Below are 26,913 nucleotides of genomic sequence, written 5' to 3'. Positions count from 1 at the left end.
ATACACAGTATTTTCATTCGTAGTTATTCAAAGGGACCTGTAGATCAGGCATGCTCGTTTGCGGATTTTGGTCCTCAGCCATCCCCAATTTCTTACGCTGGTCTATAAGGACTGTTAATTTATTTGCTCGGGTAAACACCAAATGTTTTCACATTACAAACAACCGGTTAATACGTTATAATGAATACATCCCTCGACATGGGGATGACATCATAAATCTGGCCATAAATCTGGTCTAATTCCATACAAAGATGCTAATTCCAGCTAATTGGTAAAATACCAAGAAGCAAAAAAGAGATTATTGAGAAGATTAACTGAATGTGTCGCAATATATATTTTACATGCCGACATCTTACCACATTATGTACAGAACTTTCTTCCACCCTTCACAAATTCGACAATGCCTGGTTTCAACCGTTATCTGCGGATGCAGAGGATGACTAGACCATTGACCCACAGAAGGGGTGAGGGTTGATAATCCTTGTGCACAATCATTTTTAGTAAAACATACAAATCATAACTGGACCATTAGACGGCTTTTGGAATCTAAATACAATAACAATAAGGATGGGGTAGTACACAGTATTTCTCTGATAAATGTTATCGTCAATACACATTTGGCTGCGAAAGCAATTTGAAATTGAATCTGAATGAATACATCATTTGTAAATCGACGATTTCCTGTTGTAGTACTTTGTTATGCTTTATGAGAAAGCTCGTGGGGATCCGACAAAAAACACGGCTATGAGAAGTAACAACACGACAATAACAAGGTATTTACAGCATTTGAACTAATGAGAATGTATGTTTTCAATGGACACTGAAGTCATAATCTGTTTGGTTGTTCGCTTACAACGTGGTGAAGTGGTTCGTCCCGATCGCTATTACGATAAACTGATTATTCGTTAAATGGATTATTTGATCAATTCATTTATTGCAGATTACTTCCACTCGCTTGTTGATCTCATTAACATTGACAATATCTTCCTCTAAATACTCTGCTTAATGGATTCGTGGTCCACAACGACTGCTGCATCCAGTTTCCTCACATTTCACAGACTATGCTGAAAATAAAGGAGAGAGGGACTCACACTTCGGTTTTTCCACACACCGATGACAAAGAGTGAATCAAAACTTAATTTTTCGATATATACTTCCACTTGACTATCAAAAAATCAAAGGCTTTATACTGCCACAATTTTGTCCCTTCCCTGTTATCAATGCCATGTTATCCCATCTACCTAAAATACCTTCAATAATACATTTAACCATACAATCCAAAATAAATAGGTCGTAACTATGTTATTATTGATGAAGCCGGCTGCCTACATATTGAAAGACTTCAAAACAAAACCGTATATCAGCACCGAACGTTTTGTTGGTTTTGTTCTCTGTATAAGATATGAAAACTTATGAATTTTGTTTTATTGCATTTAAGCAGTTTTATCATAATTAAATTATTTAAAAATAAACTGTAACTATCCACTAAGTAAATAATCAAAGTAAATACGCATTACTACTTGTGCTCCAGATTCCCTGCAGATAAATTCAGTCGGAACTATCAATGTAATGTGGAGCATTCGTCATACTACTAGAGTATATTCACTCCTAGTTTTACAGTTTATATCTAGAAAATTCGGTCATTCTACGCGTTATATTTCAGCGTTCCTAACTTAATGTGGTATATCTACACTCTGTGTTCTCTTTATTCTTCCGTGTTTCCCTCCGATAATTTCTTCGTTCTACTCTTAGACAAAACAAGCAGTTTACAATGTCCATTATTACTACGTAATGTTTTGTCAAAAGTTGAGAATAAATCTTTGTAGTAATATTAATTTTTCGTTACAATTTACAACTTTACATGTAGTTTAATAAAAGATGCGTAGTAACGTATACAACAACAAAGGAATAAAAACGTGGTAATGTGTTCCAATATTAGTTTATGTGTTGCAAGGCTTTACGATTGTGTGGTGCATTCAAAATAGGAATAAGATATCGAAGGTTTACGAGTAAAATATATTGTCAGATTTGAGTTTCTGACATTTTCTAACATATTTTCTTGTCAATTCTCAAGTGGGAAAGAGAGCGGATATTCGCTATGAAATACTGCAACCTTTCCCCGTAGGCTGAGTGGACCTTGAACCAGCCCTAAGGTCGAGAGAAAAATCCCTGACCTGGCCGTGAATCGAAGCCGGAGCCTCCGGGCGAGAGGCAGGCACGCTATTCTTACACCACGGGGCCGGCTAATAGTAATAATCCCCCAACCCCATGGCACTACAACCCTTGAACGGTCTTGGCCTACAAAGCGACCGCTGCTCAGCCCGAAGGCCTGCAGAATACGAGGTGTCGTGTGGTCAGCACGACGACTCCTCTAGGCCGTTATTCTTGGCTTTCTAGACCGTAATAATAATAATAATAATAATAATAATAATAATAATAATAATAATAATAATATATAATTCGCTGGGACCATCAAGGACCACGTTAAGTCTTGTTGCATTTGACACTGAACTTGGCCTTCTTTAGAGCCCAAATTTCCCTCATTCTTTGGGAGTAGACCTGCTTACGCTCCTCTGTCCAAGGGGCACCGTGTCTTCTCTTCGGTTGCTCGTCTCGATTTAGCCCGTTCGTCAATATTTTCTTGCGGAAGAGATCTCTGTTAAGGGCGTCTTCAGCTGAGATATGTAGCATTTGAAGGTCTTCATTGGTATTTCTAAACCAGGGAATTGTGGTTTTGGGGTTTGAATCAAAAAGTGAATGATTTCTTTAGTTAACTTTCTTCCGTCCATTCTTTTCAGATGACCGTAAAATTGTGCCCGTCTTTTTCTGATTGTGTCGGTAATTTTCTCTATTTTGCTGTAGACTTCCTTGTTGGATCTCTTTTGATGGATTCCATTTCTGTACTTTGATCCCAAGATTCCTCTCACAATTTTGCGTTTTTTCTCCAGTTTTTCAAGGAGTCCTTTGTTGGCATTTAGAGACAGGGTTTCGGCTGCATATAGAACAACTGGCTACAGAAATGTTTCATAGTGACGTATCTTGGTGTTTTGGGAAAGGCATTTTTTGTTGTAGATTGTGCGGGATGTATGGTAGGCTATTTCCAGTTTTCGTACTCGCTCCTGAAGTGCTTCTTTGTCCAGTCCATTTTTCATGATGATCTCACCCAGGTATTTGAATTTGTCTACACGGGTGATGTCCCCGTATTTTGTATGGAGTTTTGGTGGAGCGTCTTTGATGTTAGTCATTACTTCTGTTTTCTCAAACGATATCTGCAAACCAGTTTGTTCGGCAATTTCCTTTGAAATTTCACCTAGCGGTTTCTATGTCGTTTGAGAGAACAGCAATATCATCGGCAAATGCTAAGCAGTCTGTTGCGATCCCCTTGGATTTGGTTCCTATTCTCAATGGACTGTAGTTGGTTTCCTGTAATCTCAGCCGCCAGGTTCTGATGATCTTTTCAAGAACACAGTTGAAGAGTATCGGTGATAGCCCATCATCTTGTCGGACACCTGTTTTGATGTCAAAGGAATGCGAGAGACATCCGTGGAACTTCACCTTGGATTTTGTATCGGTCAGGGTGGCTCTAATTAATGCCAGCAGTTTCAAATCAACTCCAAACTCATTTAAGATGTTTAGCAGGACTTCCCGGTCAATGGAGTCGTACGCTTTCTTAAAGTCCACAAAGGCAGACACATATTGCTTGGAACTTAGTGTACAATATCTGATGATCGTTTTGAGATTTTGGATCTGTTCAGCTGTTGAGCGACCTTTTCTGAACCCTCCTTGGTATTCACCTATTTGATGTTCGACTTTTGCTTCCAAACGCTCCAGGATGGCAAGTGATAGAATTTTGTAAGTCACGGGTAGCAAAGATATTCCTCTGTAGTTGTTGGTGTTCTTCATGCTGCCTTTTTTGTGTAATGGATGAATCAAAGCTATTTTCCAATCTTCGGGTAGGGTCTCCTTGTTCCAAATTTCTTCTCTTTGCTTTCGCAAGATATCAAGTGATTCCTCTGGGGCATATTTCCGTAGATCCGCTACTACTGAGTCTTCCCCCTGCGCTTTGTTATTTTTGAGACGGGCAATGTGGCGCTTGATTTCATCTCTGTCGGATGGTCTGGAATCTGGGTACCTGAGTAAGGGTTCCTTGGTCACAATGGCGCTTTGCGGTTTAGAGCAATTAAGTAAATTCTTGAAGTAATCTGCCAGAATGGTGCAATTTTCTTCATTTGACGTCGCCAGTGTGCCGTCCTTTCGCTCAAAGCATAGAGATGGTGGTTTATAGCCAGTGAGTTTGCGTTTGAAGGCTCTGTAGTACTCTATGCTTCCATTCTTCCTAAAGATTGTTCTATCTTTTCAATGAGAGATTTTTCGTATTTACCTTTCTCAGTTCTGAACACCCTAGCTGCTTGGGCACGTTGGGTTTTGTAGGTTTCACAATCATTTTCTGATTTCGTAGAGTAGTACTGTTTCCACGCATTGAGTCTTTCTTGGAGGACTGATTCGCAGGTACTATTCCACCAGGCATGATTTTTGCTTCTCTTGATTTCTGCAACGTCTTTGGCGGCCTCAACAAGGAGACTTTTGGCGTTGGTAAAGTCACAGTCATCTGGTCTAGCCTTCTCCTGGGACTCCTCGACCCTTTGCCGAAGTTCATCATTGTCGAAGCGTGTGATCTGTTTGGTTGTCTTTCTTGTGTTTGCGGGAATTGGTTTGAATTTGATAAGAGACATATAATGATCTGAGGCCACATTGATGCCTTTCTTTACCTTGACATTCATAATCTCAGGGCTGTTTCTCCTGGAGATTGCAACATGACAAATTTGGAACTCTCCGAGAGTTTGGACGGGAGAACGCCAAGTCATTTGCTTTCTGGGTAGAAGGCGAAAGTGGGTCGACATGACCTGCAGGTTGTGATTTTCGCAAATGGACACCAGTCTTTTGCCGTTGGGATTGGTTCTTTTGTGAGCAGGGTAATTTCCTATAACTTTCTTGTACTTCTGTTCACGACCTAGTTGGGCATTGAAGTCACCCAAAAGAAGCTTGACATGGTGTTTGGGGATTTTGTTTAATTTTTCATCCAGTAGGTCCCAGAAATTATCAACTTCATCTGGATCAGACTTGTTGTTATCGTTTGTAGGAGAATGTGTTTTAACTAGGGCGTAGGTTTTGTTCGCGCATTTAATTGTGAGTATAGACAATCTGTCATTAACAGGTTCGAAATTTGCAACCGATTTAAGGATCGTGGTTCTAACAGCAAACGCGGTTCCAAGCATCACAGCTCCATTGAGGATTCCTCTTTGCGCTTTGCTCTTGAAAAATCGGTAGCCTTCGGATTCAAAAATCTCTTCATGTGGGTACCTTGTTTCCTGTAGTGCCATTATGGATATCTGATTTTCGTGAAGAGCTTTGGTGAGGGTTTCCGGCTTGCCAGTTTGTGTAAGTGAATTTATGTTGAAAGTTGCTAGAAAAGTTTTAGATTTTGGCCTGAGTATTTGACTCTTCGGGGTACACAGAGACGCTCCGAGTCGTCTCTTGCATGATGTCGAGTCTCCCCGAGAATCCGAACGAGACTCGTGCGCCGTGGCGTTCACGACGAGGGATTTATCCGAAGATTTACGCCCTGGGATATGTTTCTTGAAATGTTGTGCCATCATGCTTCTTGACTTGACTTTGCTGTGGACGGGTACCCATAATAATAATAATAATAATAATAATAATAATAATAATAATAATAATAATAATAATAATAATAATAATAATAATAATAATAATAATAATAATAATAATATTAATAATAATAATAACAATAATAATAATCGTCCACCTCTGTGGTATAGTGTATTTTCTTTTAACGAGAAATGCATTTCTGTCTGACTCTGTTGTATTTTACCAATAGAATGTTGGGCGGCAGCGTAGGAGAGGTGGTGATATACAATTTCTAAACATTTAAGGGCTTCTAAAACTCGGAAACAGAGAAATATGCCAAAGGACACTGTCGATATTCAACAAAACCGGATTTCAAAAAATAATCTGCATTTTCACTTGGTTCTCCTTTTCATCCAAGTGACAATGTTTTCTAAAGTACCAGTTTGCCCAAGAAATAGACAAGTTAATGTTAACAACCAATAGGTTCTGTATAGTTTGAAACGTAGCCAAATAACGCACTTCAGCATTGACTTCACAGTGTGAGATGATGTTAATGAGTATAATAACGCTGTTTTATGCAATGGAACGAGATTGAATCTACGGAAGCTAGACAAAAATATATTTCATGCAGAAGTACAGACGGGCTCAACTTCAGGAAGAAAGTGTTTTATTTCATGAATAGATTTAGCACTTATGAATCCGGCTGTACTATTCGTTCTTAAATGTTGGCAATATCCTCTAAATTTAGCCTTCTCTGTCACAAAGAATAAGACACAAAAACAAACTTTAAAGTTGGGATGAATCTCCCCACTACGGTGATTTAGACTGTTGTACGTAGCATACTAGAATACCACTTTTGATTTCATTCAACTGTCCTATAAAACCGGGAAAAAGTAATTTTTATTCATAAGATATAACTTGTTAATGACCGCTTCTGTGATATAGTGGTTAGTGTGATTAAATGCCACTTCCGGTGTCCCGGGTTCAATTCCCGGCTCTGCCACTGAGTTTAGGGGATTCCGATTCCCATCTCAGACTTCTTCGAATTTGTTGCGGGGTTTCCCACTTCGCCAGGCAAATGCCGTGATGGTACCTAACTTAAAGACACAGCCGCTAGTTTCCATCTTCCTTGCCTATCCCTTCCAATCTTCCCATTCCCCCACAAGGCCCCTGTTCAGCCTAGCAGCTGAGACCACCTGAGTTTTTTGCCGGGCGAGTTGGCCGTGCGGTTAGGAGCGCGCAGCTGTGAGCTCGCATCCGGGAGATAGTGGGTTCGAACCCCACTGTCGGCAGCCCTGAAAATGGTTTTCCGTTGTTTTCCATTTTCACACCAGGCAAATGCTGGGGCTGTACATTAATTAAGGACACGGCCGCTTCCTTCCCATTCCTAGGCCTTTCCTGTCCTATCGTCGCCGCAAAACCAATCTGTGTCGGTGCGAAGTAAAGAAAAAAACAAGAGTCCACCTGAGTGAGGTACTGGTCGTTCTTTCCAGTTGTAACCTACCGACTCAAAGTCTCACGCTCCAGGACGCTTCCCTTGAGGTGGTAGAGGTAGGATTTATCGCTGATTGCGTGGGAAAAACGAGCCCTGAAGGGTAAACGGATTAAGAAGGGAAGAAATAGAGATATATTAATAGTATATTTAGAAATTTTAATTGCTTTGTAGGTAGTAATTTTAGGCTGTCGAAGACAGGCTTTCGTACTAATGATAAAAAAGATAATCGTATGAGGTGATTAAATCCCGAGTATTCCCCTGGAGTTTCAATGTCCCATTTGCTGTATTGCAGGATTAACCGGAGCTTCCTCGGGAGATGCATGGATGAAGTTTAATTTATTTTATCCGTTAAATACCAAATGTGTCCCCACATACAATTTTCATGCCATATCCTACGACATTGATGTGTCGGATGGACTTCTTTCCGCTCTTTGAATATCCGACTACATCTGCTGGATCTGCACCCGAGTCTGGAGGCCGATAATCTACAACTGATTCATAGAGAGGTCCATTACCTATCTAAGATGCATGATAAATATAAACGTCTCATTCATCAAAGTGTGGTCGAGAATTGAAAATCACTTGTTTGACTTCAGAATTCGACCATAGTGACTAAACCTCTTCTATGAACAGTGTGATGTAAATAACAATAACTAATAGATGCTTGAAAGTTTTCATACATTATATCATTCCTAAGGTAAATCTATTAGCCCGTATTTGGTTGGTCATGGAAGGTATTCTAAAGTAATGCTATTTTATACTGCACATATCAATTTTTTGAGTTCTTTACAAACTATTCCCTTTATAATTAACATTCACTCTATTGTGTATTTTTTGTCTTCAGGCAGCGTTTAGGTGGAGGCCTGAAGTACATTCACCAACTAACGACAGAGTTACATTTTCGTACCATTTATCACAGATCTTGACTGAATAGGGAATATTATTATCGGTATCGCCTGTTCTCCTTCAGTGTCATTTGATAATCTTGCTGTCCACAGTCTACTACTCCACCAAATGGGTCCAGAATGCATGTGATAATCAGAAGATTGGAGCAACGATCCTCCTTATAACACTATCAGAGAGAAAATACGGAAGGGATCCGACATTTTGATGATATAGGCCAAATAAAGACAAGGGCCACGAAGGGCGTGAAAATGAAAGACTCCCCAGACCTCACAAACTAATACCGTCGCGATCGGGAAAGAACAAGAATTGACCAAGGGAGGCAGAATAGGATAGATGAAATTGCTAGCGGCTAGGTCTTATGGCGACGATAGGATAGGAAAGGGCTAGGAGCTGGAAGGAGGCGGCCGTGATCTTAATTAAGGTACAGCCCCAGCATTTGCCTGGTGTGAAAATGAGAAACCACGGAAAACCATCTTCAGGGCTGCCGACAGTGTGATTCGAACCCACTATCTCCCAGACACAAGCTCACAGCTGCGCGCTGCTAACCGCACGGCCAACTCGCCCGGTGGATGAAACTGAAGAGCGTGACACAGTAAGTGGAAAAATGCCAGGAAACGGCTAACGGCCCGGTGGTCGCCAACCAACGCTCCACAGATGAGACACCCTGTGGCTCATTTTACTCATCTCTAATGACAAGCAGGGGATACCTTGGCGTTATTCTACCGTCGCCACTCACAAGGAGAATAATTAGAAGATTTTCCATGCCTGTTGTAATCTTTCATGGAACGTAATCATATTTGCAGTTTGTAGTAATGCCATGGCTAGCTCATCATCACAGAGGACGTTAAGCTCTACCGGTAACCTATTCATTTTTTAAGTTTTTAAAGTTCCTAAGCTGTGCCTCTGAGGCTGAATATATAACATGAATTATATCTAGCAGTTTCTCTTACTACACAGTGTTGACAGGGAGTCGCCCCCTAAAACACGGTACATCATTAAAGATATTTATCTTTAATCCCGGTCCACAGAGTAACAACCGCTCTAATCTACTGTCAGCTCTATTATTCCCCAGAGCCAATAAAGAGACTCTACTCGCAAAGCAGGGCAAGTTCATTTTTAAACAAGGCTCCTTATAACCGACAAACATCAGTAAAGTTGGAATAAATGTTTGATCACTGTGTCATTTTAAACTTATTTAGAAGTTCTTCAATAATATAAATCTGTACTTCTTTGTCGAGTCTCTGACCAAATACTTCTGCAATTATATCTTGAATGTTTTCATTACAACATCTTAAGCTTCCACGTCTGGCGCCACAATGAATATAAAACATTTTTCTATGCTTGTAGTCCGTCTTCTATTTGGTCTATAACCAAGCTCGATAGCTGCAATAGCTTAAGTGCGGCCAGTTTCCAGTAATCGGGAGATAGTGAGTTTGGACCGCATTTTTGGCAGCTCTGACAATGGTTTTCCGTGGTTTCCCACTTTCACACCAGGAATTTCCTGGGACTGCATCTTAATTAAAGCCATGGCCGCTTCCTCGGCACTCCTAGCTCGTTTCCGTCCCATCATCACCATAAGACCTATCTGTGTCGGTGGGACGTAAAGAAACATGCAAGAAAGGAAAAATGTATATACCGTATTTCTCCCTAAGTAACAGAGAGAAATATATTAACAGGAATTTAACAATTTATCGACTTATTATTCGGGTTTAATGTTTGTTTAGTCTGTGACTTTTTTAATGATAAACCATAATTAAGAAAAAAATATTAATGGGAGATGGGCAGGATTGGTTTCATAAACCTACTGAACCACGACCTACGGGTCCTGAGTTGGAATGTGTAATATGAATTATATCCATGTTGTCAAAGAAATCTTGGGTGTTTCCAAGGAGAAGTAAAGGGAAATAGAAGATGAGTAATATATGTTTCCTTTTCGCTCGAGATGAAGACCTAGCCTGCGATACTTTCACATCATTTAAAACGGGAACCAGCTGTGTTTGAAGTGGTGTTTCCAACAACGTTCATGCCTCACGCACTTCAATATTGTTGAAGCCAAGACTGAGACAGTTTGAATGAATAACAAGGTCGTTTTAGCTCATTCAAGGAGGTATTATTGAAGATTATATACGTGGACGTAAGTAAATAAACTACTCACGATAATCTCTCTGTTCAATAATCAGTCCGGAATATGGTGGGTTCCTCAACAATTCCGCTACCAGGTGTCATAGATATAACTGAAGGGGTTTAGTCTAGTACGAAACCCAGGAATTAGGAGCTGCCTCGTAGTTCTCACAGATTCAGAAGATCCTATTTTATATAACCGTAGCAAAACTAACAAAATGTATACGTCAACTGACTATGTAAGTCAGGCACTATCTCACCAGTTATCATATGGATAGGCTGGCACTAACAGTGTCACTGATACTGCATAATTTTCATATAAATCAATTTGAAGCTGTGAAAGACATAACTACGAACGTTGTGACTTGCCCCTTTTAGTAGAACAATAATTGAACGAGAAATGCTACTATGCAAGCTAAGGGCGCCAATCTTTAAGTTGATGACTTAAAGAAAAAAATTTATAATAAAGCTTGGACGGACTCTCATCACAGGGATGGGGTGATTGTGCACTAATCATTAAGCAGGAGAATTAGAAATCAAAAGGCTAATTAAGGCAGATTGATTAAAGTGAACTAGGAAAATACTATTTATTATATTGAATATAAATGACGACGGTTTAACGAGAACTGAATTTAAAATAGGAAATGAATTTAACAAAAAAAAATTGAATGACTCTACTTCGCGAAAACTTGCTCTTGTTCTGCTGGTGCTTGGAAAGCTTCCATCCTTGTAGCTGGAACATCACCGGTCGTCTTTGAGATATCTTCATCTGCAGCTAAGTACCATTCCTGCCTTGCAAATTGCATCTACCACTAATTGGATGATGGCTTTGAAACTATCACACTAGTCCACTATGGTACAACAACCATAAGACAAGTTATCAGACCTAAAGCGAAATACAAGATAGAAGAAGAATAATCATGCCAAGAGCTCCAACACGCCCTTTTATAACCTTCTCTGGCTCTAATTACAGGTCGCTACACGTGGTCCAATCAGTTGACACGTCTCTCCCCACTCCAGATATTAAAGTTGATGGGTCCCAACCATGATATCAACTGTTCTTCTATTAGTCCTTTCACTCAGTATCCATGGCAACATGACGCTCCTTTGAAAATATAGGTGGTGATCAGTTTGAATTATTCTGGTCGAAATACAGTAGCTGTCGTTACAACGCTTGAACACGTGCTCGCTTTTCCCAGAATTTGATGTCTAAATTTGTCCTTCCTTCTTCCTCGGTGATGTGGCAAGATAGAGGAAAATCTACTGCAAGCTAAATTTAAACGAATGTCGCAAGAATCTAAGTTAATATTAGGATATTCAGCCCTCGTTTACAAGTCGTAGTTACAAAGTAATGAAATGATAGTGAGCAAATGATCAAACATGAATTATAATAAAATTACATACCAAGATAAATATCATGACGTTAAATTCCTGAATTGATTACACATAATAAAATTAACATAATTACACTGTGACGTCTGGAACGTTACAGCGTAACGAACGTGTCCTTTTAAGAGGATATAGGGTAATGCAAACACTACGTTTTGCCCGAGATCGATCTGAAATCTATTTCTGCTTACATCAAGTGAGACTGGGAGACATTTCTTAAGAAAATGCATGGCCATTTTCCATGACTAAAATAAATAACTTAAGTGAATGAGGAGTTAGTTATCAATTCTTGCAAGAATAAGTGAAGAACAAGAAGAGGAACAGCTTGGATTCCTAGGGAAATGAGATTTGCACAGGTATAGTTGGGACGTTTATATGTAACACACTTCATGATAAAGAGCAAAGTGGCGATCCATCAAGACCAGACGAAATTGATGTCATTAATGGACTTCCTTGCAGCAGACGATTTTCCAGGTGCGACTTGAAAGATGACGTGTTTTGCTATTTTGCTTTACGTCGCACCGACACAGATAGGTCTTACGGCGACGATGGGATAGGGAAGGCCAAGGAAGTGGAAGGAAGCAGCCGTGGTCTTAGTTAAGGTACAGCCCCAGCATTTGCTTGGTGCGAAAATGGGAAACCACGTAAATCTTCAGGGCTGCCGACAGTGGGGCTCGAACCCACTATCTCCCGATTGAAAGATGACTTGTTGAAATGATTTAACGTGCACGATATCGCTTTATATCGTATAAGAATGGACAAACTTATTTTTCACTGTGACTAATGCTCATGTAACTTTGGTGATAAGTTCGAAGAAGGAATGCTCCCAGAATAAAAGTGCTCTCTAACTTGATTACCTGCATGTATTTGACCATAAAGAATTAGTAAAACTTAGATATGACTTTCTGTCGTGCAAATCCCATCATCTATACGACCAGAGATGAACAACGTACAGTAATACCACGGTGACAGGCAAAGTCACATTTATCACATATGTTTTCTTAGTGCTTCTTAAATGCATTCAGCCTTAGTAATATTACAAAATATTGTAGATATCTGACTTCTAGCAGAGGAATATTACTATATCATATCTTTGAATTTTACTCGTGTTGTGAAGTAAGATGAAGTGTACGTTTTTATTTGTCTGCAAATGGATGACCTATTATGCAAATAGTGGGTTATGAACCAAGCCAAGAGTAGATATCAAGTTTTCGGTATAATGATTTTTTCTGTGTTTGTGTTCACAGACATAACATTTTCATTAGACAGCCTCGTCGAGCTCCAAGCTTCAAATGGTGAAATTCTCATTGGTAAAACTTCCTAATAGATTACTATGTAGACTACAAATGCAGTGTCGTTTCGCATGGAAACCTATTATATAATAACATCCAAATACCGTCCACTGATCACTATAACTCCAGGTTCAAAAGACCTAGAAAGCTGAAATTAGGATCATAGATGCAGGTGCACTAAGAAGGAAGTTTTCAAACTATTGCTTCTGTCTTAGACTTCTACCCTTTGTCCAACAGCACAGGCTAATATAGGCAAATATCGATACAAAGCTTATTTTAAGTCTTAGGATTCGAGAGAAAATTCTACTTCGGACACCGAAAACCACGTTTTAAGGCCCTAAAACCAACCGTTTTCGTGATATTGCCACCACACTGCCACCGTTCGAAGTGCTGGAAGGACGTACGAACGAGACAATCGGAAATATTACAACTTCAGCCTGGGCATTTGCTTAAGACATGCAAGAAGGTTACAGAAAGAAGAACTGTGAGAGAATTCAGCGATCCCATTGGCAGCGATGTGCTCAGATGTGCTTCAGCGTGCTGCAGTCTCATGAACAGCTATAGGCCTACGATCAGAAATAATTCTGCGTTCTATCACAGAGCTTTTAATCGTCATGCACATATTCGTTTACTTTATATCTATATCTTATTCTTAATACTCTTCTCACCGTGGGTGGGGATGGCAGATTAACATCCACGGTGTCCCCTGCCTATCTTAGGAAGTGGCTTAAAGGTGTCCCAGAGACTGTTAACCCTCTACTGCATACTGTTGCCATTAGGCAACAAATAACTTTTCACCTGTGTAAATGGATAAATATTATGGACAGAGGTAGTTTTACGGCACACCTTCAACTGTACAGTCAATTAAACACATATCCGGGTGATGCCTTGTTTTACGTAACATAAGACAAAACAGCCCTACAACCAAAGGTACTCCTTCCACCCCGTCAACATCCACGCGAAACAACCACCGTTTATTTTACGTGGCCCTCCCCATCATATTAACACAGGCTTCAGGAGTACCTCTGGCTCAACCTCAAAGACATTACCAACCTACGGTCGTGCAAGTATACTTGCGCCCTGCAATACGTACCCATGGCCAGTAGGTAGTAATGTACGGTCTTTGAATGTTAAAAGCTTAGCGTAAAATCGTGAAGTTTCGAATATATATTCCAATATGGCAATCCACATCACATACGAGTGTTAAGCTATTAGCCCCAGTTAGGAATTGCTGGTACATATAAAACACTGAACGTATGTTGAACATTAAAGCTTGAAATTTTCTTCACCAAACGGAAATGAAGAATAACTCATGCAGTAGAGGGTTAACATGGAAGCGGTGATTGGCAAACTTTTTTGAAGTGTCGGAACCCTTCCATCTTTTCCCTTCTCTTCTTTCCTTTCTAACACTCTTTCCCACACCTGTGCGGTCGCGGGTGCGCACTCCGTCACACATGTGGACTTGGCTCTGTTTCTCGGCTGGATGCCCTTCCTGACGCCAACCTTTAACGGAGGGATGTAATCACTATTGCGAATTTCTGTGGTGGTTCGTAGTGCGGTGTTTGAACGTGAAGAGTAGAGTGTTTGAACATACACTAACACCCAGTCTCCGAGCCAGAAATATTAATCGGAAGCGATTAAAATCCCCGACCTGGCCGGGAATCGAACCTGGGACACTCTGAACCGAAGGTAAGTAGGCTGACAATTCATCCAACGAGTCGGACTACATGTTTTCACTCTCGTTTATACTAATAGAGGATGTTTACAAGCTGAACTTTCTGTTAAAATAGTAATCCTCACCACTACCACCTCATAATACTTTCCAGCTTTTCAATCTAATTTTGGTCACAACGCCATAGTTGTTCCATCAGGCTTTTCTAGAGATCCTGTATGCTGCAGTTTCTGTTTCTGTATACTTTGGATTCTGTTTTTCACAGCTGACTCTATTTTCCTTTTCTTTTCCATATGCATCTTTTACCTAGAGAAGCACAAACGATTCTGCTTGCAGCTGTCTCATTTACAGCAGTACGGTCAGGCATGCTTCTGCATGCTGTCATACAGATTGATACTTTTATTCGTGATACACATGATATCATACTTTCATTTATTACTTTCCACTTCTTCACACTCATTTTGGTCACAGGGATATAGTTGTTCTATCAGATTTTCCTTTCTATTTATCTATAGCTCCTGTAAACTATATTTCCTGTTTTTCATAGCTGACACCGCGATATAATTCGTTAGGCATGCAGCTCGTTTCTATAGGCGGCGTAATGGTACCTCACCGTGTGATACCTACGAAGGGAGACTGGTCCTGGTTTTCCTATTCTCTATCTTACCTAATGTACAGGACTGAATCGCTGGCACCTCATGTGTGGGTTAGTGTCGTACAACACATTTGTAACAACGGGCAATGGTTTCAAGTTTTTACTACGATACCGTTTGGAAAAAAGTACTGAACCATGGTTGAGTATCAGGTTTATATGCCCTTTCCAAACTCATACTCCAATCACTGTGGAGATGTGACTGATGACTGATGTTGAAATATACCCGCAACATATGATGGTGTATCGTGAAGAGAATGTGATGACACACCCTGAAAAGCCTGCTGAGGGAAGGGCTATTACGTTTTCAGAGTTCTGGTCCCTTAATGGCATCGTTTTTAAACCACTCGTACCTTATTCTGTCCCTACTGCTGTCTCTAACCCTGTTCCCACATCACTTAATCATAAGGTGCAACAGAAAGACACTTGTTTCATTGCCAGTTTTGTCATTGTCAGGGCACTGGACAAGAAAACGTGCAGTACTCCCACCACCAGCGCTAAGGTGTGACCAAAATGAGTGTGAAGAAGTGGAAAGTAATAAATGAAAGTATGATATCATGTGTATGCTAAGGTTCATATTTTACAGTCTCTCCTGTATGCAGTCTGACGTTGTCGTGGAGAAGAATGGCATTATTGGGAAGATCTGGGCATTTGTCCCTAATGGCGTGACATAACTGTCTCTGCAGGAAGATTCTACAGTACATTGTTCTTCTCGCTGCGCCATGTAGAACGAAGTGGCTTTCATTAAGGTACGGACCCAGAATTTGCCTCGTATGGAGATGGGAATCTAACGAATACATCTTCAGGGCTTGCATTTTTCTAATGCAAGCTCATAGCTACGTGATTCAAACCGCGCATCTAAGTCGCTCCATCGACAAAGTTTTCATCGCTCGCTTTATCATCAGTTGGTGATATATTCTGTACAACTAAGGGACGATTATATAAACCGTTTCATCATAGGTTACAGACGAAATTGATCTCGGTTCACGCAAAACTCGGACATTTGTATTGTATAAACGTTAATCCGAGATTAATTCGCACTGAGCTAAGATCAACTTTGACTGGATAAATTTCTCCGATCAGACCCGTTGATCTCAGATCAAGGAGTTGTTTTCTATTTGAGATAAAAGAGCAACAGATTGTTAACAATATGTTACCTGTGTTGTTAACGATAAATGGTAAGAAAGGTACACTGAAATCTAACCTCATACATTGGTAGCTATAGTTGTTGTCCGTATATATGCAATGTTACGCTCCCTACTGCAATGCAATGTAATAATTCTATAGCATAACCTCGATATATTGCTTACGTTATTACCTTATCTCGTTCATATTTTACAGATATCTGATTAGTCTGACTTCTCGGATATATCTTCAGATGATAAAAATGATGAATTACGTCGGGCTCCCCGTGTGTTCTGTGAAAAAGTTCCAATGGCGAATTGAATGATAATAAGTTAAACTGAGAGATAGCTTGGGGAAAGGTACAGTAGAACAGCTAGAACTCAGGTTACGTGATATTCTAGTTAAACCTACCAAGAGAAACAACTCTTTGTCTCCAATGCACGTGTTGTTACCAACTTTGAGATTCTTCCCCACGGGAAGTTTTCAATTAGTCGTTCATGATTTACTGCATGTAGACGCAGCAACAGCCTGCAGAGAAGTTCATCGTGTATCTAACCTTATTGCCGCACTGAAACACGGGTTTACGAAAATGCCTTCCGAACAAATTGACGTGAGGAAAATCATTCGAGATTTTTTCAATGTAAACACTTCCCTGGTGTTCTAGGCACAACTTTAATGTTTGCCACGATCGATTAAGCCGATTTATATTACTGGAATTGAAGTCTGAGGCAACATTTTTCCACGCATATTGCTTTTGCGCGGATGTTATCACCTCCGTAATTTTAGACTCTATACTTTCCTTATAATTTCCCAAGACAATTTCGAATTTTATTTTTAGTTTTAGAATGGGCTTTATGTCGCACCGACACAGATAGCAGGTCTTATGCCGACGATGGGATTGGAAAGGCCTAGGAGAGAATAGGAAGTGGCCATGGCCTTATGAAGTTACAGCCCCAGCATTTGCCTGGTGTGAAAATGGGAAACCACGGAAAAAAAGTCTTCTGCGCTGCCGACAGTGTGGCTCGAACCCACTATCTCCCAGATGCAAACTCACAGCTCCACGCCCCTAACCGCACGCCAACTCGCCCGGTGCGATTTCAACTAGAGCATCCTTATCCTTACAGGAAAAATGAGGAAAACGGTCCATTTTCTGCTTCATTTCAGTCGATTTTTCTTTCTTTCATTCTTTCTTTCATTCATTCTTTCTTTCTTTCTTTCTTTCTTTCTTTCTTTCTTTCTTTCTTTCTTTCGGCACAAAGAACTCGAAGGGAAAGAGATTCACACTGCTCAACGCGACTCGCGATACTCAGCTGTCTCTGCGCTTTTGGCAAGCGCTCACATATGAACTTGGATCAAAATTGAACTTCTATTAGTTGACTTTAGATCAGTGGTATACAATACGACATCTCAGATCATTTTCTGAATTTAGATTAAAACTGAGCTCCAGACATTGATGTTTATACAATCGGCTCTAAGTCGTCCTATTTTACCAACCTCCCGATGTGGATGTCTCAGAAGCGATTTCATTACCGTTATCGCTCTGAACTGTTAGTTAGGAAATACTTTATCCATAAACGGCAATTACTTCATAACCAGTTGCACATAACTCCTAATAATATTATGAATAATGCAGTATAATTTCGAAAGGACTTGTAAAATCTACGGTTAATTGGTATGTGTAAACCAGTTTCTACTGTGTATGATCTTAGATGCATGACGGGAAAGTAAATAATTCATAATAGAAGTATGCAGGACTGGAACGTCCCCATGTCTGTAAATTTATAAAATGAAAAAAAAATCATTTTCTGTAAAGGTAATAATATTGATAATACCTCGTAAAAGTTAACGTTTATGCTTCCAGACAAGGCCTTCAGCCAGTAAATTGAAAATCTGGTAAGAATATTTCAAAACCACACTCTTGGAAATATTGGAAAATAACGCCAGACTTGATTATTAATTTAGAGTGTTATATTTGTCACCTGATGAAATTGTTATTCCTCTAGAGGAAGAGACAGGTATTCGTGTAGAGACAAATTTTTCCGTAATTCCAATCTACAAACCGAATATTAAAATGCAAACAGCAGTGTTTCATAATTCGAAACGTAATGGGAAATCTCCAGGGATTGTGTGAAGCATGTACAGGAAATACAGCTTTACCCCTCTGCTGCATTTTCTATTTATTTCAGATACATACGTGTGATATTTATTAAGCCATTTACTTACATGCTCCATTCTATCTCCCTCTGTAAATTTAACAATGCAAGTGTAACAAGTTTCGGCTGTACCAAGAATTTAACCCGGGCCCCCGAGGATGGCAGCCACTAACATTAACCGTTAGGCTACGGAGGCGGACCAGGCAATGTTACCTAGCAACCGTGAAGGCTGGTCTTATGGCTGGTGGTCATCTGAAAGCAGCCGTTGATTGACGGTCATGGCCGGGAGATATAGAGTATATGATCACTCGATATTCGCGAAGGGAAAATTGGATTAATTTTCATTCCAACTTCCTTGCTTTCTTCCTTAATCTGTTTACCCTCCAGGGTTGGTTTTTCATTCGGACTCAGCGGGGGATCCTGGAGTGTAAGACTTTGGGTCGGGGAATACAACTGGGGACAATGACCAGTACCTCGCCCAGGCGGCCTCACGTGCAATGCTGAACCGGGGTCTTTTCGGGAGATGGGACGACGGGAACGGATAGACAAGGAAGAGGGAAGGAAGTAGCCGTGGCCTTAAGTTAGGTACCACCCCGGCATTTACCTGGAGGAGAAGTGGGTAACCACGGAAAACCACTTCGAGGATGGCTGAGCAGGGAATCGAACCCCCGTCTACTCAGTTGTTATCCTGAGGCTGAGTGGACCTCGTTCCAGCCCTCGTACCGCTTTTCAAATTTCGTGGCAGAGCCGGGAAACGAACTCGGGCCTAATCACACTAACCACTACACCGCAGAGGCGGACAGTTCTCATACTACTGGTAATAATTTCAGTAGTTTTTTATTAAAATTTCTGCCTTAACTCTTTTCACCACCAATCAATTTAATTGCGTTAGTTGTACTGCCAATTAATCCAGAGACTTAGCTTCCAAGAACGACCATGCAGCAAACTTGCGTCAAGTTACAAGGCGTCTGCAACTCTGGTGACAATGACAGGAGGAGGGTAGGGGCCGACCCGCCCATCTGACACGCGAAGGCCTTCGCTCGATATTGGATTCCGAGAAACGCCTCCTTACCATATCCGTCTCGCTCTTAACAGAGGAGGAATGATACAAGGACAAATAGTCGAGGAATGGAATGTTTCCACCAGCTACTTTCTAGATTCGTATGGAAATAACGACATAAATATTACAAAAATGTACTCTATTCCAGAATGCCGTCTTGTCGGTAGCACTTATCTTTGTCTCTTCTTTCCCATCTTAAAAGAGTTAACGAGTTTTGCCACAATAACCATATAGAACCTGTGTCACGATTGGTCTGAAACGGCTGAAAATTTCTTAGGTACAAGGTAGTACACTTTAGGCTATAACATTTTATTAATGCTGAGTACAATGATAGTTCAGCGGAAGGCCAAAATTTTTGTGGTCCTTTTGGAGAATAAAATACTGTTTAAAGTAAGATGAAAAACAGTATCACTATAAATTTGAACCACGGCATTAATATGATGAGTGCCATCATCCAAAAATAAAATAAAATAACTCCAGGCTTAATTCATTTCAGTATAATCTGTCTGTCTGTTAGGTCATCAGTCCAGAGGCTGGTTCGATCCTCAAATAGCACCACCAAAGGCTATGCAGTTATAGGGAAACAGCAAAAATCAATACAGAGTCCAAATGAGGGGTACTAGGCAAGATGAGGAGTGAGGAAGTTTGCCATTGCTTTCCTCACTTTGCCAGAATGTGCCGCTGCAGCACGACTGACCCTATGAGCAACACCTTTCATAACACTCAGAAACTAGTTGTGCTCCGAATGTCATTACTCAGTACCACCCATACCTCAGCAACTTCCATATTGTCACAGCCATAGATGAGACTGGGACTTCAGTGGAAGCTACACTTTACTCTGGACTGTGCCGTGAGACGGATATAAAAGTACTGCATCCATCAAGAAATGCAAACAGGCGGACAGTATAACCTAACTTGTGTAATTTATGAGAAATGGTTAAACTAGAAATCCGATGGTTAGGTAATTAACACTGAAACAAACCTATATTATTGGTAACTGTTCAATACGGTTTGCTTAAAAAAGAAATACAGCATAAGGATCAATCTGATCCATGGCACAGCAGAACATGTTTAACAAAGGGAAAACATTACTGTCAATTCAGTCCATGGCATAGATTGACTTGTTTAACAGAGGAAAACGTCACGACGATCACTACGATCCAGGGTATAGCATGATATGTGATTATTTGAACATAAGAACATAATAACAGTCAAACAGTGCCAGATTGAAATTCTGAGATGATGCCCTTGCATTCCAATAAATGGATTATCAATAAGTGGATCACCACAATAAATCGTTACAAGCTGACGTACACAAAGTAATCCAACTGAAGGGAAATAAAAATAATTCACAACTAAACTTGATTTTGTAACAGTATCACAACCGAATAAAACGGAATACATTCCCTACATTTAGAACATCTACTAAATTTATTTTGATGAACATATAGTCTCCCACTTGTTTAATTTAAATACCTGAGATAATAAGTGAAAACTCTGTGATAGGATGGGATTCCCTCCACCATGATAACTCTGTATTGGTTCCTAAAACTCTCATTGGACCTTTATCAAAAATGATTAAAAAGTCTCTTAACAAAATAAGGTTTATTCCGCACTTGATATCGTGTAAAGACAAAGTGGTTCACACAGCAACAGAGCTTCTTACAAAGTCTCCGCTTCCGCGGTGACTAACAGGGAAGCAAAACGTTACCTCAAATGAAAGTCACAAATCCCAGATAAATGTTCCTCCACAAGTCAAGTTAGCCATTACAAGCAATAGTCAGCATAGAAAACTTCCCGCTTCATGTAGAGTAAGAAATAAATCAAGAGAAATAGAACACACACACATAACTTACATTAGGAGTAAAAATTGCAAGACTATTTTGTTCACAACACCATACAAAAAACCTTACTTACCAAACTTTTACCGGAACTTTGGTAGAATAGCTCCAGACGAAAAGAGTGTTAATTTCAACTTCGACTTTGGACATGATTTAACAACAAAATTGGATGACCAAATAACCGAATTCGGACACTACTGGACATTGAAAAGTAAATAGCAATCCACACATCGCAACATACCAATAGAAAATGTCGTGGTATTTAAATTTACCACCTATACCAAACGAGTACAGTAGTCTTTACATTAATAAAATAAACATTTTATTAAACTTGAAATTAAAGGTAATTTCTACAAACCATACACTAGAGACATTTAAGCGCTATTCTCATCCAGCCAGCAACCTGTATATCTAACCAGCTATACTTCTAAACGTAATTAATGCAGTTTGATTCAGTCTGTATGGTTTGTTAGCACTTTTAACACATTAAAATCTCTCATGAAATCCACTGATCACTTAGAAATATTCAACAATGTGAATTTTACTAACAAAATAACAAATATGCTCTTCTAATTAACATGATAACGAACTTGAGACATCAACACGTTGCTTCCGTCGTTCATATCTCCCACGACGTCCAACTTCCACGTATCAGCAGACAAAACATAGCTTCGCCCAGCTGTTCTACAAGAGACAAGGACTCTCCCCGCCAAACAACAGATGTCCAGGTTCGTGTTGCGAAAATATTGTTTCGATCTCGCATTAAAATTATGGTCAGTTTATACGGTAACCGAACTCCTTCAAGCGTATCCTATTGTTTCTTAAACCAGCGATGATGGAAAGTCTGCTAAATGCAAGCTCACTAATATGTGACCAAAACAGCATAGTCAAATCAAAATGGAAAATTCTAAATTCCCATGGAGGGAATTAGATATTTTTCACCAAGCCAAAAAGGCCGCAGGAGGAGTGGAAGACAAAGAACTGGAAAATTTATTGACTTCCTGATGGGAATCGAGCTTACGTCTATCTCGGTAAAACGAGCACTCCTTTGATGATTCTCCTAGACACCTATTGTTGTCATTATTAACGAGAATGATATTCCAGGGTCACTTAGAAGGTACGAAGTATGGTTACCTTAAACATATTCAGGTAATGTGTGCGTTGAACCACAAGTTAATACGAGGTTAAAACTAGTTCCGTCGGAAGTTTTACCTAATTACCTGTTGAATTTAGCTAAATGGAGCGCACAGAATGGTTTCAATGTATGTCACAGCCGGACAACACCCACACAACATTAGCCAGCCAGTTCTACCATGCAATGATTATGACGGTGCATTACGTCATCACAGTAGGTGAATAAGCCTGCGGTGCAGATTAAGTACATAGCTGGTAGCAAGCCATGGAATTATTTAAAAAATTTATACATACCTTTATTATCCGACTCAATGGCTGAATGGTCATCGTTGAGGCCTTCAGTTCAGAGGGTTCCGGGTTCGATTACCGGCTGGGTTGGTGAATTTATTCTTCTGGCCCGGATACTGGGTGTTTGTGTTTGTCCCAACACTTTCCTCTTCATATTCAGATAACACACTACACTACCAACCACCACAGAAACACGCAATAGTGATTACACTCCTCCATATAGGGTTGCGTCAGGAAGGGCATCCGGCCGTAAAACAGGGCCTAATCCATATGTGCGACACAGTTCATACCCGCGACCTCACAGTTGTGAGAAAAGCGGCAAAAAATAATAAGAATATAAATATATACGTTTATTTATTATAAACACTGAAACACAAGTCCGGCAACTTACCAGCCTTCCGTTCAGAGTGCCCTGGGTTCTATTTCTTAACAGCTTGCTTGCCGTAAATCACCTAGAGTAACTCATCCTGCTTTCCATTGGATCTTTTCCACTTCTCGAACCAGGTAATCTTTGTGAGGGTCCCATATATTGCAACATTGGAACCGTACTCTAAATGTGGTCATAGCAGCGAATTCTATGCCCTATCCCTTACAGTCTTACTACAACACTGTATCCCTTGTTTAAAACCACTAATGTGTTTACCTCAATTAAGATCTGCACTTATATGAATATCTAAGTACTTATAACAGTCCCCATGAGATACACTCACTCAATCAACATAGTACCGTTGGTGAAAATTACGAACTGATTTTAACCCAGAGTGCTGTCTACCTTACAACATTGTCCAGGTCATTTGGCATTTACTTACAATCCTGTAACAATTATTACTCTATATATAATCATCCGCAAAAAGCAAAATATGTGATTCTAATTCTATATACATATAAATGATATATGTATGACAACTTACACATTCAATAATACTGCCTTGCATAATCCCCTTGTTAGTCATTACTAGATCAGATAAAGTATCATATACTCCACTTCTCCGTGTTCCATTTTCTACAAATATATCTACCCTTTCAACCACTCTTTTGTCTAGTCCAATATCCCTCATTTTCAGCAGTAGTCTAACATGGTCTACCTTAGCAAATGCATTGGATATGTCAATAGCGACGCAGTTCTTTTGACCCCCCTAAATTTAATATATAAACCACATATTGTTGGAATCTTTAAAGTTTAGCCACATTAGAATAACTCTAACTGCCTTGTTTCACAACAGCTAGTAATTTCGCTACTTATTAATTAATTAATTAATTAATTAGTTAACACTTCCATAAATTATTGAGGTTGCCAAAGTGTCAAAGAAGACGCATTTAGTAATCTAATTACGTACAATAAACGATAAACAATTATTCTGATGATAATGTACAGGAAACAATCCTTAGCACAAATACATATAGAATAAAAATGATTTTGTTGAGTTAATTAAGAGGTTAGAGCTTGGACGTGATGCAACAAGATCGATATCAGGGATTTCAATGTATGTCCAAGCCCACAAAAGTCTCATTCGGCACACCAAAGCATCGTAAGTAGGTGACCAATGGTTTGGGAATGGTGGCCTTTGCACCCAGCAAGAGCCTCACGACCTCTAAGTTCTTTATTTATTGAGGTTCTGGTGGAAGTTTTACCGAATTACCTCTTGAATTATATAAATCAGGGGTTTCCAAATGGCGGCCCGAAGGCCGTATGTGGCCCGCGAATACATTTTTGCGGCCCGCGAGCGCACCATGAGAAATAATGTGAAGAAAAGTCACAAGAATATTTATTAGCTCGTTCAAAAAGGTACCGGTATTAATTTTTACACACCTTATAGACCCAAGCCAGAACAAATTACTCTTTAACACTAGTTCCTCTCTTCAAGTATTCACTTGTTTTCAACAGATTATTTATTGTTAAAACATTTAAAATCCAAATGTCAAGTAATAATGTTATTATTTTTGCGTCCACTGACTACTTATGATGGTTCTCGGAGACGCCGAGGTGTCTAAATTTTGTCCCACAGGAGTTATTTTACATGACGGTAAATCTACAGACATGAGGCTGACGTACTTGAGCACGTTCAAGTACCACCGGACTAAGCCAGAATCTAACTTGGCAACCTGGGGTAAGAAGGCCAGCGCCTCAACCCTCTGTCATTCAACCCGGCTCCAAATTTCACTCTTTTTGAAATTTTAAAGGAATGTTTTGAGCAATTAAAATGAAGAAACCCTCATTTCAATTGAACTATGCACATTATTTCATAATGGTGCTTCTGTACTATTTGCAGTATTTTACGAAAGTTGACCTATTCAAGTGAGGCCCGTAAACATTAATTTGGTTTCCAAAATGGCCCTCGAGCCCTTACAAATTGAAAACCACTGATCCAAATGGAGCGTACAGAATGGTTTCAATGCATGTCACTCGCCATATAACAGCTCGTTATATTAACATGTGAATCAACGCACATCTAAAACCCAAACTCCATGGCATTAAAGCCCTTGAAGGGCCTTGGAATACCAATCGACCGCTGCTCATCCCGAAGGCCTGCAGATTACGGGATGTCGTGTGGTCAGCACGATGAATCCTCTCGGCCGTTATTCTTGGCTTTCTAGACCGGGGCCGCTATCTCACCGTCAGATAGCTCCTCAATTCTAATCACGTAGGCTGAGTGGACCTCGATCCAGCCCACAGGTCCAGGTAAAAATCCCTGGCCTGGCCGGGAATTGAACCCGGGGCCTCCGGGTAAGAGGCAGACACGCTACCCCAACACCACGAGGCCAACCAATGCACATCTATTTTATATGAAATAAAAGTTTTGTCTGTACATTGCTCAGAATTTAAAAGAATAGTATTTCTGAATCAGCCGTGTCCACAGTGACAAGGAAATGCACTTTTTACTTTTACGGTTTTTTTGTCGGTTCGTATGCATGTATGCACACACATCACGGGCAAACGATGAAGAGAATTTAATGGAAATTGGTATGTAAAGTCGTAGAATGAGCCACTACAGTCTAGGTTATATACCATTGCATTCACGCTGAGCGAAATGGTAATTTAGGGGAAGGCCTAAAATTTAATTCTCAACTATTTACGTTATTAGTGGTCCTATCGATAAATAGGCTACTGCATAACTAAAGTTATATACAAAAAATTTTCGATCATTTATGTCTTGTATATTTTTACCATACCTGCTATTATAACAGATATATTCATAAATTTGTATTTTTGTGGCTAAGTCCATATCAATGCCGAGCCACGAAAAAATGGATGAACAGAATTTAATGAAAATAAGTATATAGAGACGGGAAAGAAGAAACTACAGTCTAAGCTATAAACAATTTTCTCCACGTTGGATGAAATGGTAGTTTATGGGAAGGCGCCTAAAATTTAATTCTTAAATACCTATGTTATTGGCCCTATCGAAATGTACTACATAACATAATTTGCAGAGAAAACAATTTCCTATCATTTATGTTTTGTACAGTTTTAGTGTACAGACAAAGTGGCATTTGAGAGTCGGAAGAAAACTAAATGTGAAGGCCTACAATATAGAAAGCTCGTAAAATAGATCAACAGAATCATTACGTTGACCAATGTTTGTTTTGATGTTCTTTGTCTCTTACGCTGACACTCATCTCCAATGCATGGGAATACGGCTGCGTACCGAATATAACAGCCTGCCTGAATATTGGCGGGAAATAGTAGGGGTGTTAGATAACTTTTTTATCTAGCATACCATTCCTCTGGTTCATACATTTTCTAATATTGTTGGTACTTAAGACGCTGGTTCATCCAAGTATTCCAGCTATTCGATCCTAATCTGACGTGCTGATTCGATTGATCAGTGTGCACAGTTAACAGAATAACGGCAGAGGCTCACTTATGATCTGGCCTAGAATTACAATTTCGGCCCATTCCAAGTTATACCACCACAATTCTCTAAATAACTTCAAAATTCAACCCTGAAATCATCAGATATGTAAGAAAAGCTTCTTCCTATTCACTTTTATTAAATTTACATTTATTTCATGCCAAGTTAGCTGCCAAAAGGGGTTTCTCCTCTGGCTTGAAGGAAGAATTTGCCTCCAAGTCAGATTTTCCCCCGCCAATGTTGTGTATTGTGATTTTCCAACTCGTCGGCTACTCCTAGGAA

General features: G+C 39.8%; 1 pseudogene; it reads left to right on the top strand.

The window, feature by feature from the left end:
* Nucleotides 1–12,884, top strand: part of LOC137498492 (uncharacterized) — a 75,849-nt pseudogene extending 62,965 nt beyond the window's left edge.
* Nucleotides 12,885–26,913: the final 14,029 nt, after the last annotated feature.

The sequence above is a fragment of the Anabrus simplex genome, chromosome 1 (assembly GCF_040414725.1).
Source record: "Anabrus simplex isolate iqAnaSimp1 chromosome 1, ASM4041472v1, whole genome shotgun sequence".
In the NCBI taxonomy this organism is placed as follows: Eukaryota; Metazoa; Arthropoda; class Insecta; order Orthoptera; family Tettigoniidae; genus Anabrus; species Anabrus simplex.
This window is presented reverse-complemented; position numbering and strand designations above follow the sequence as displayed.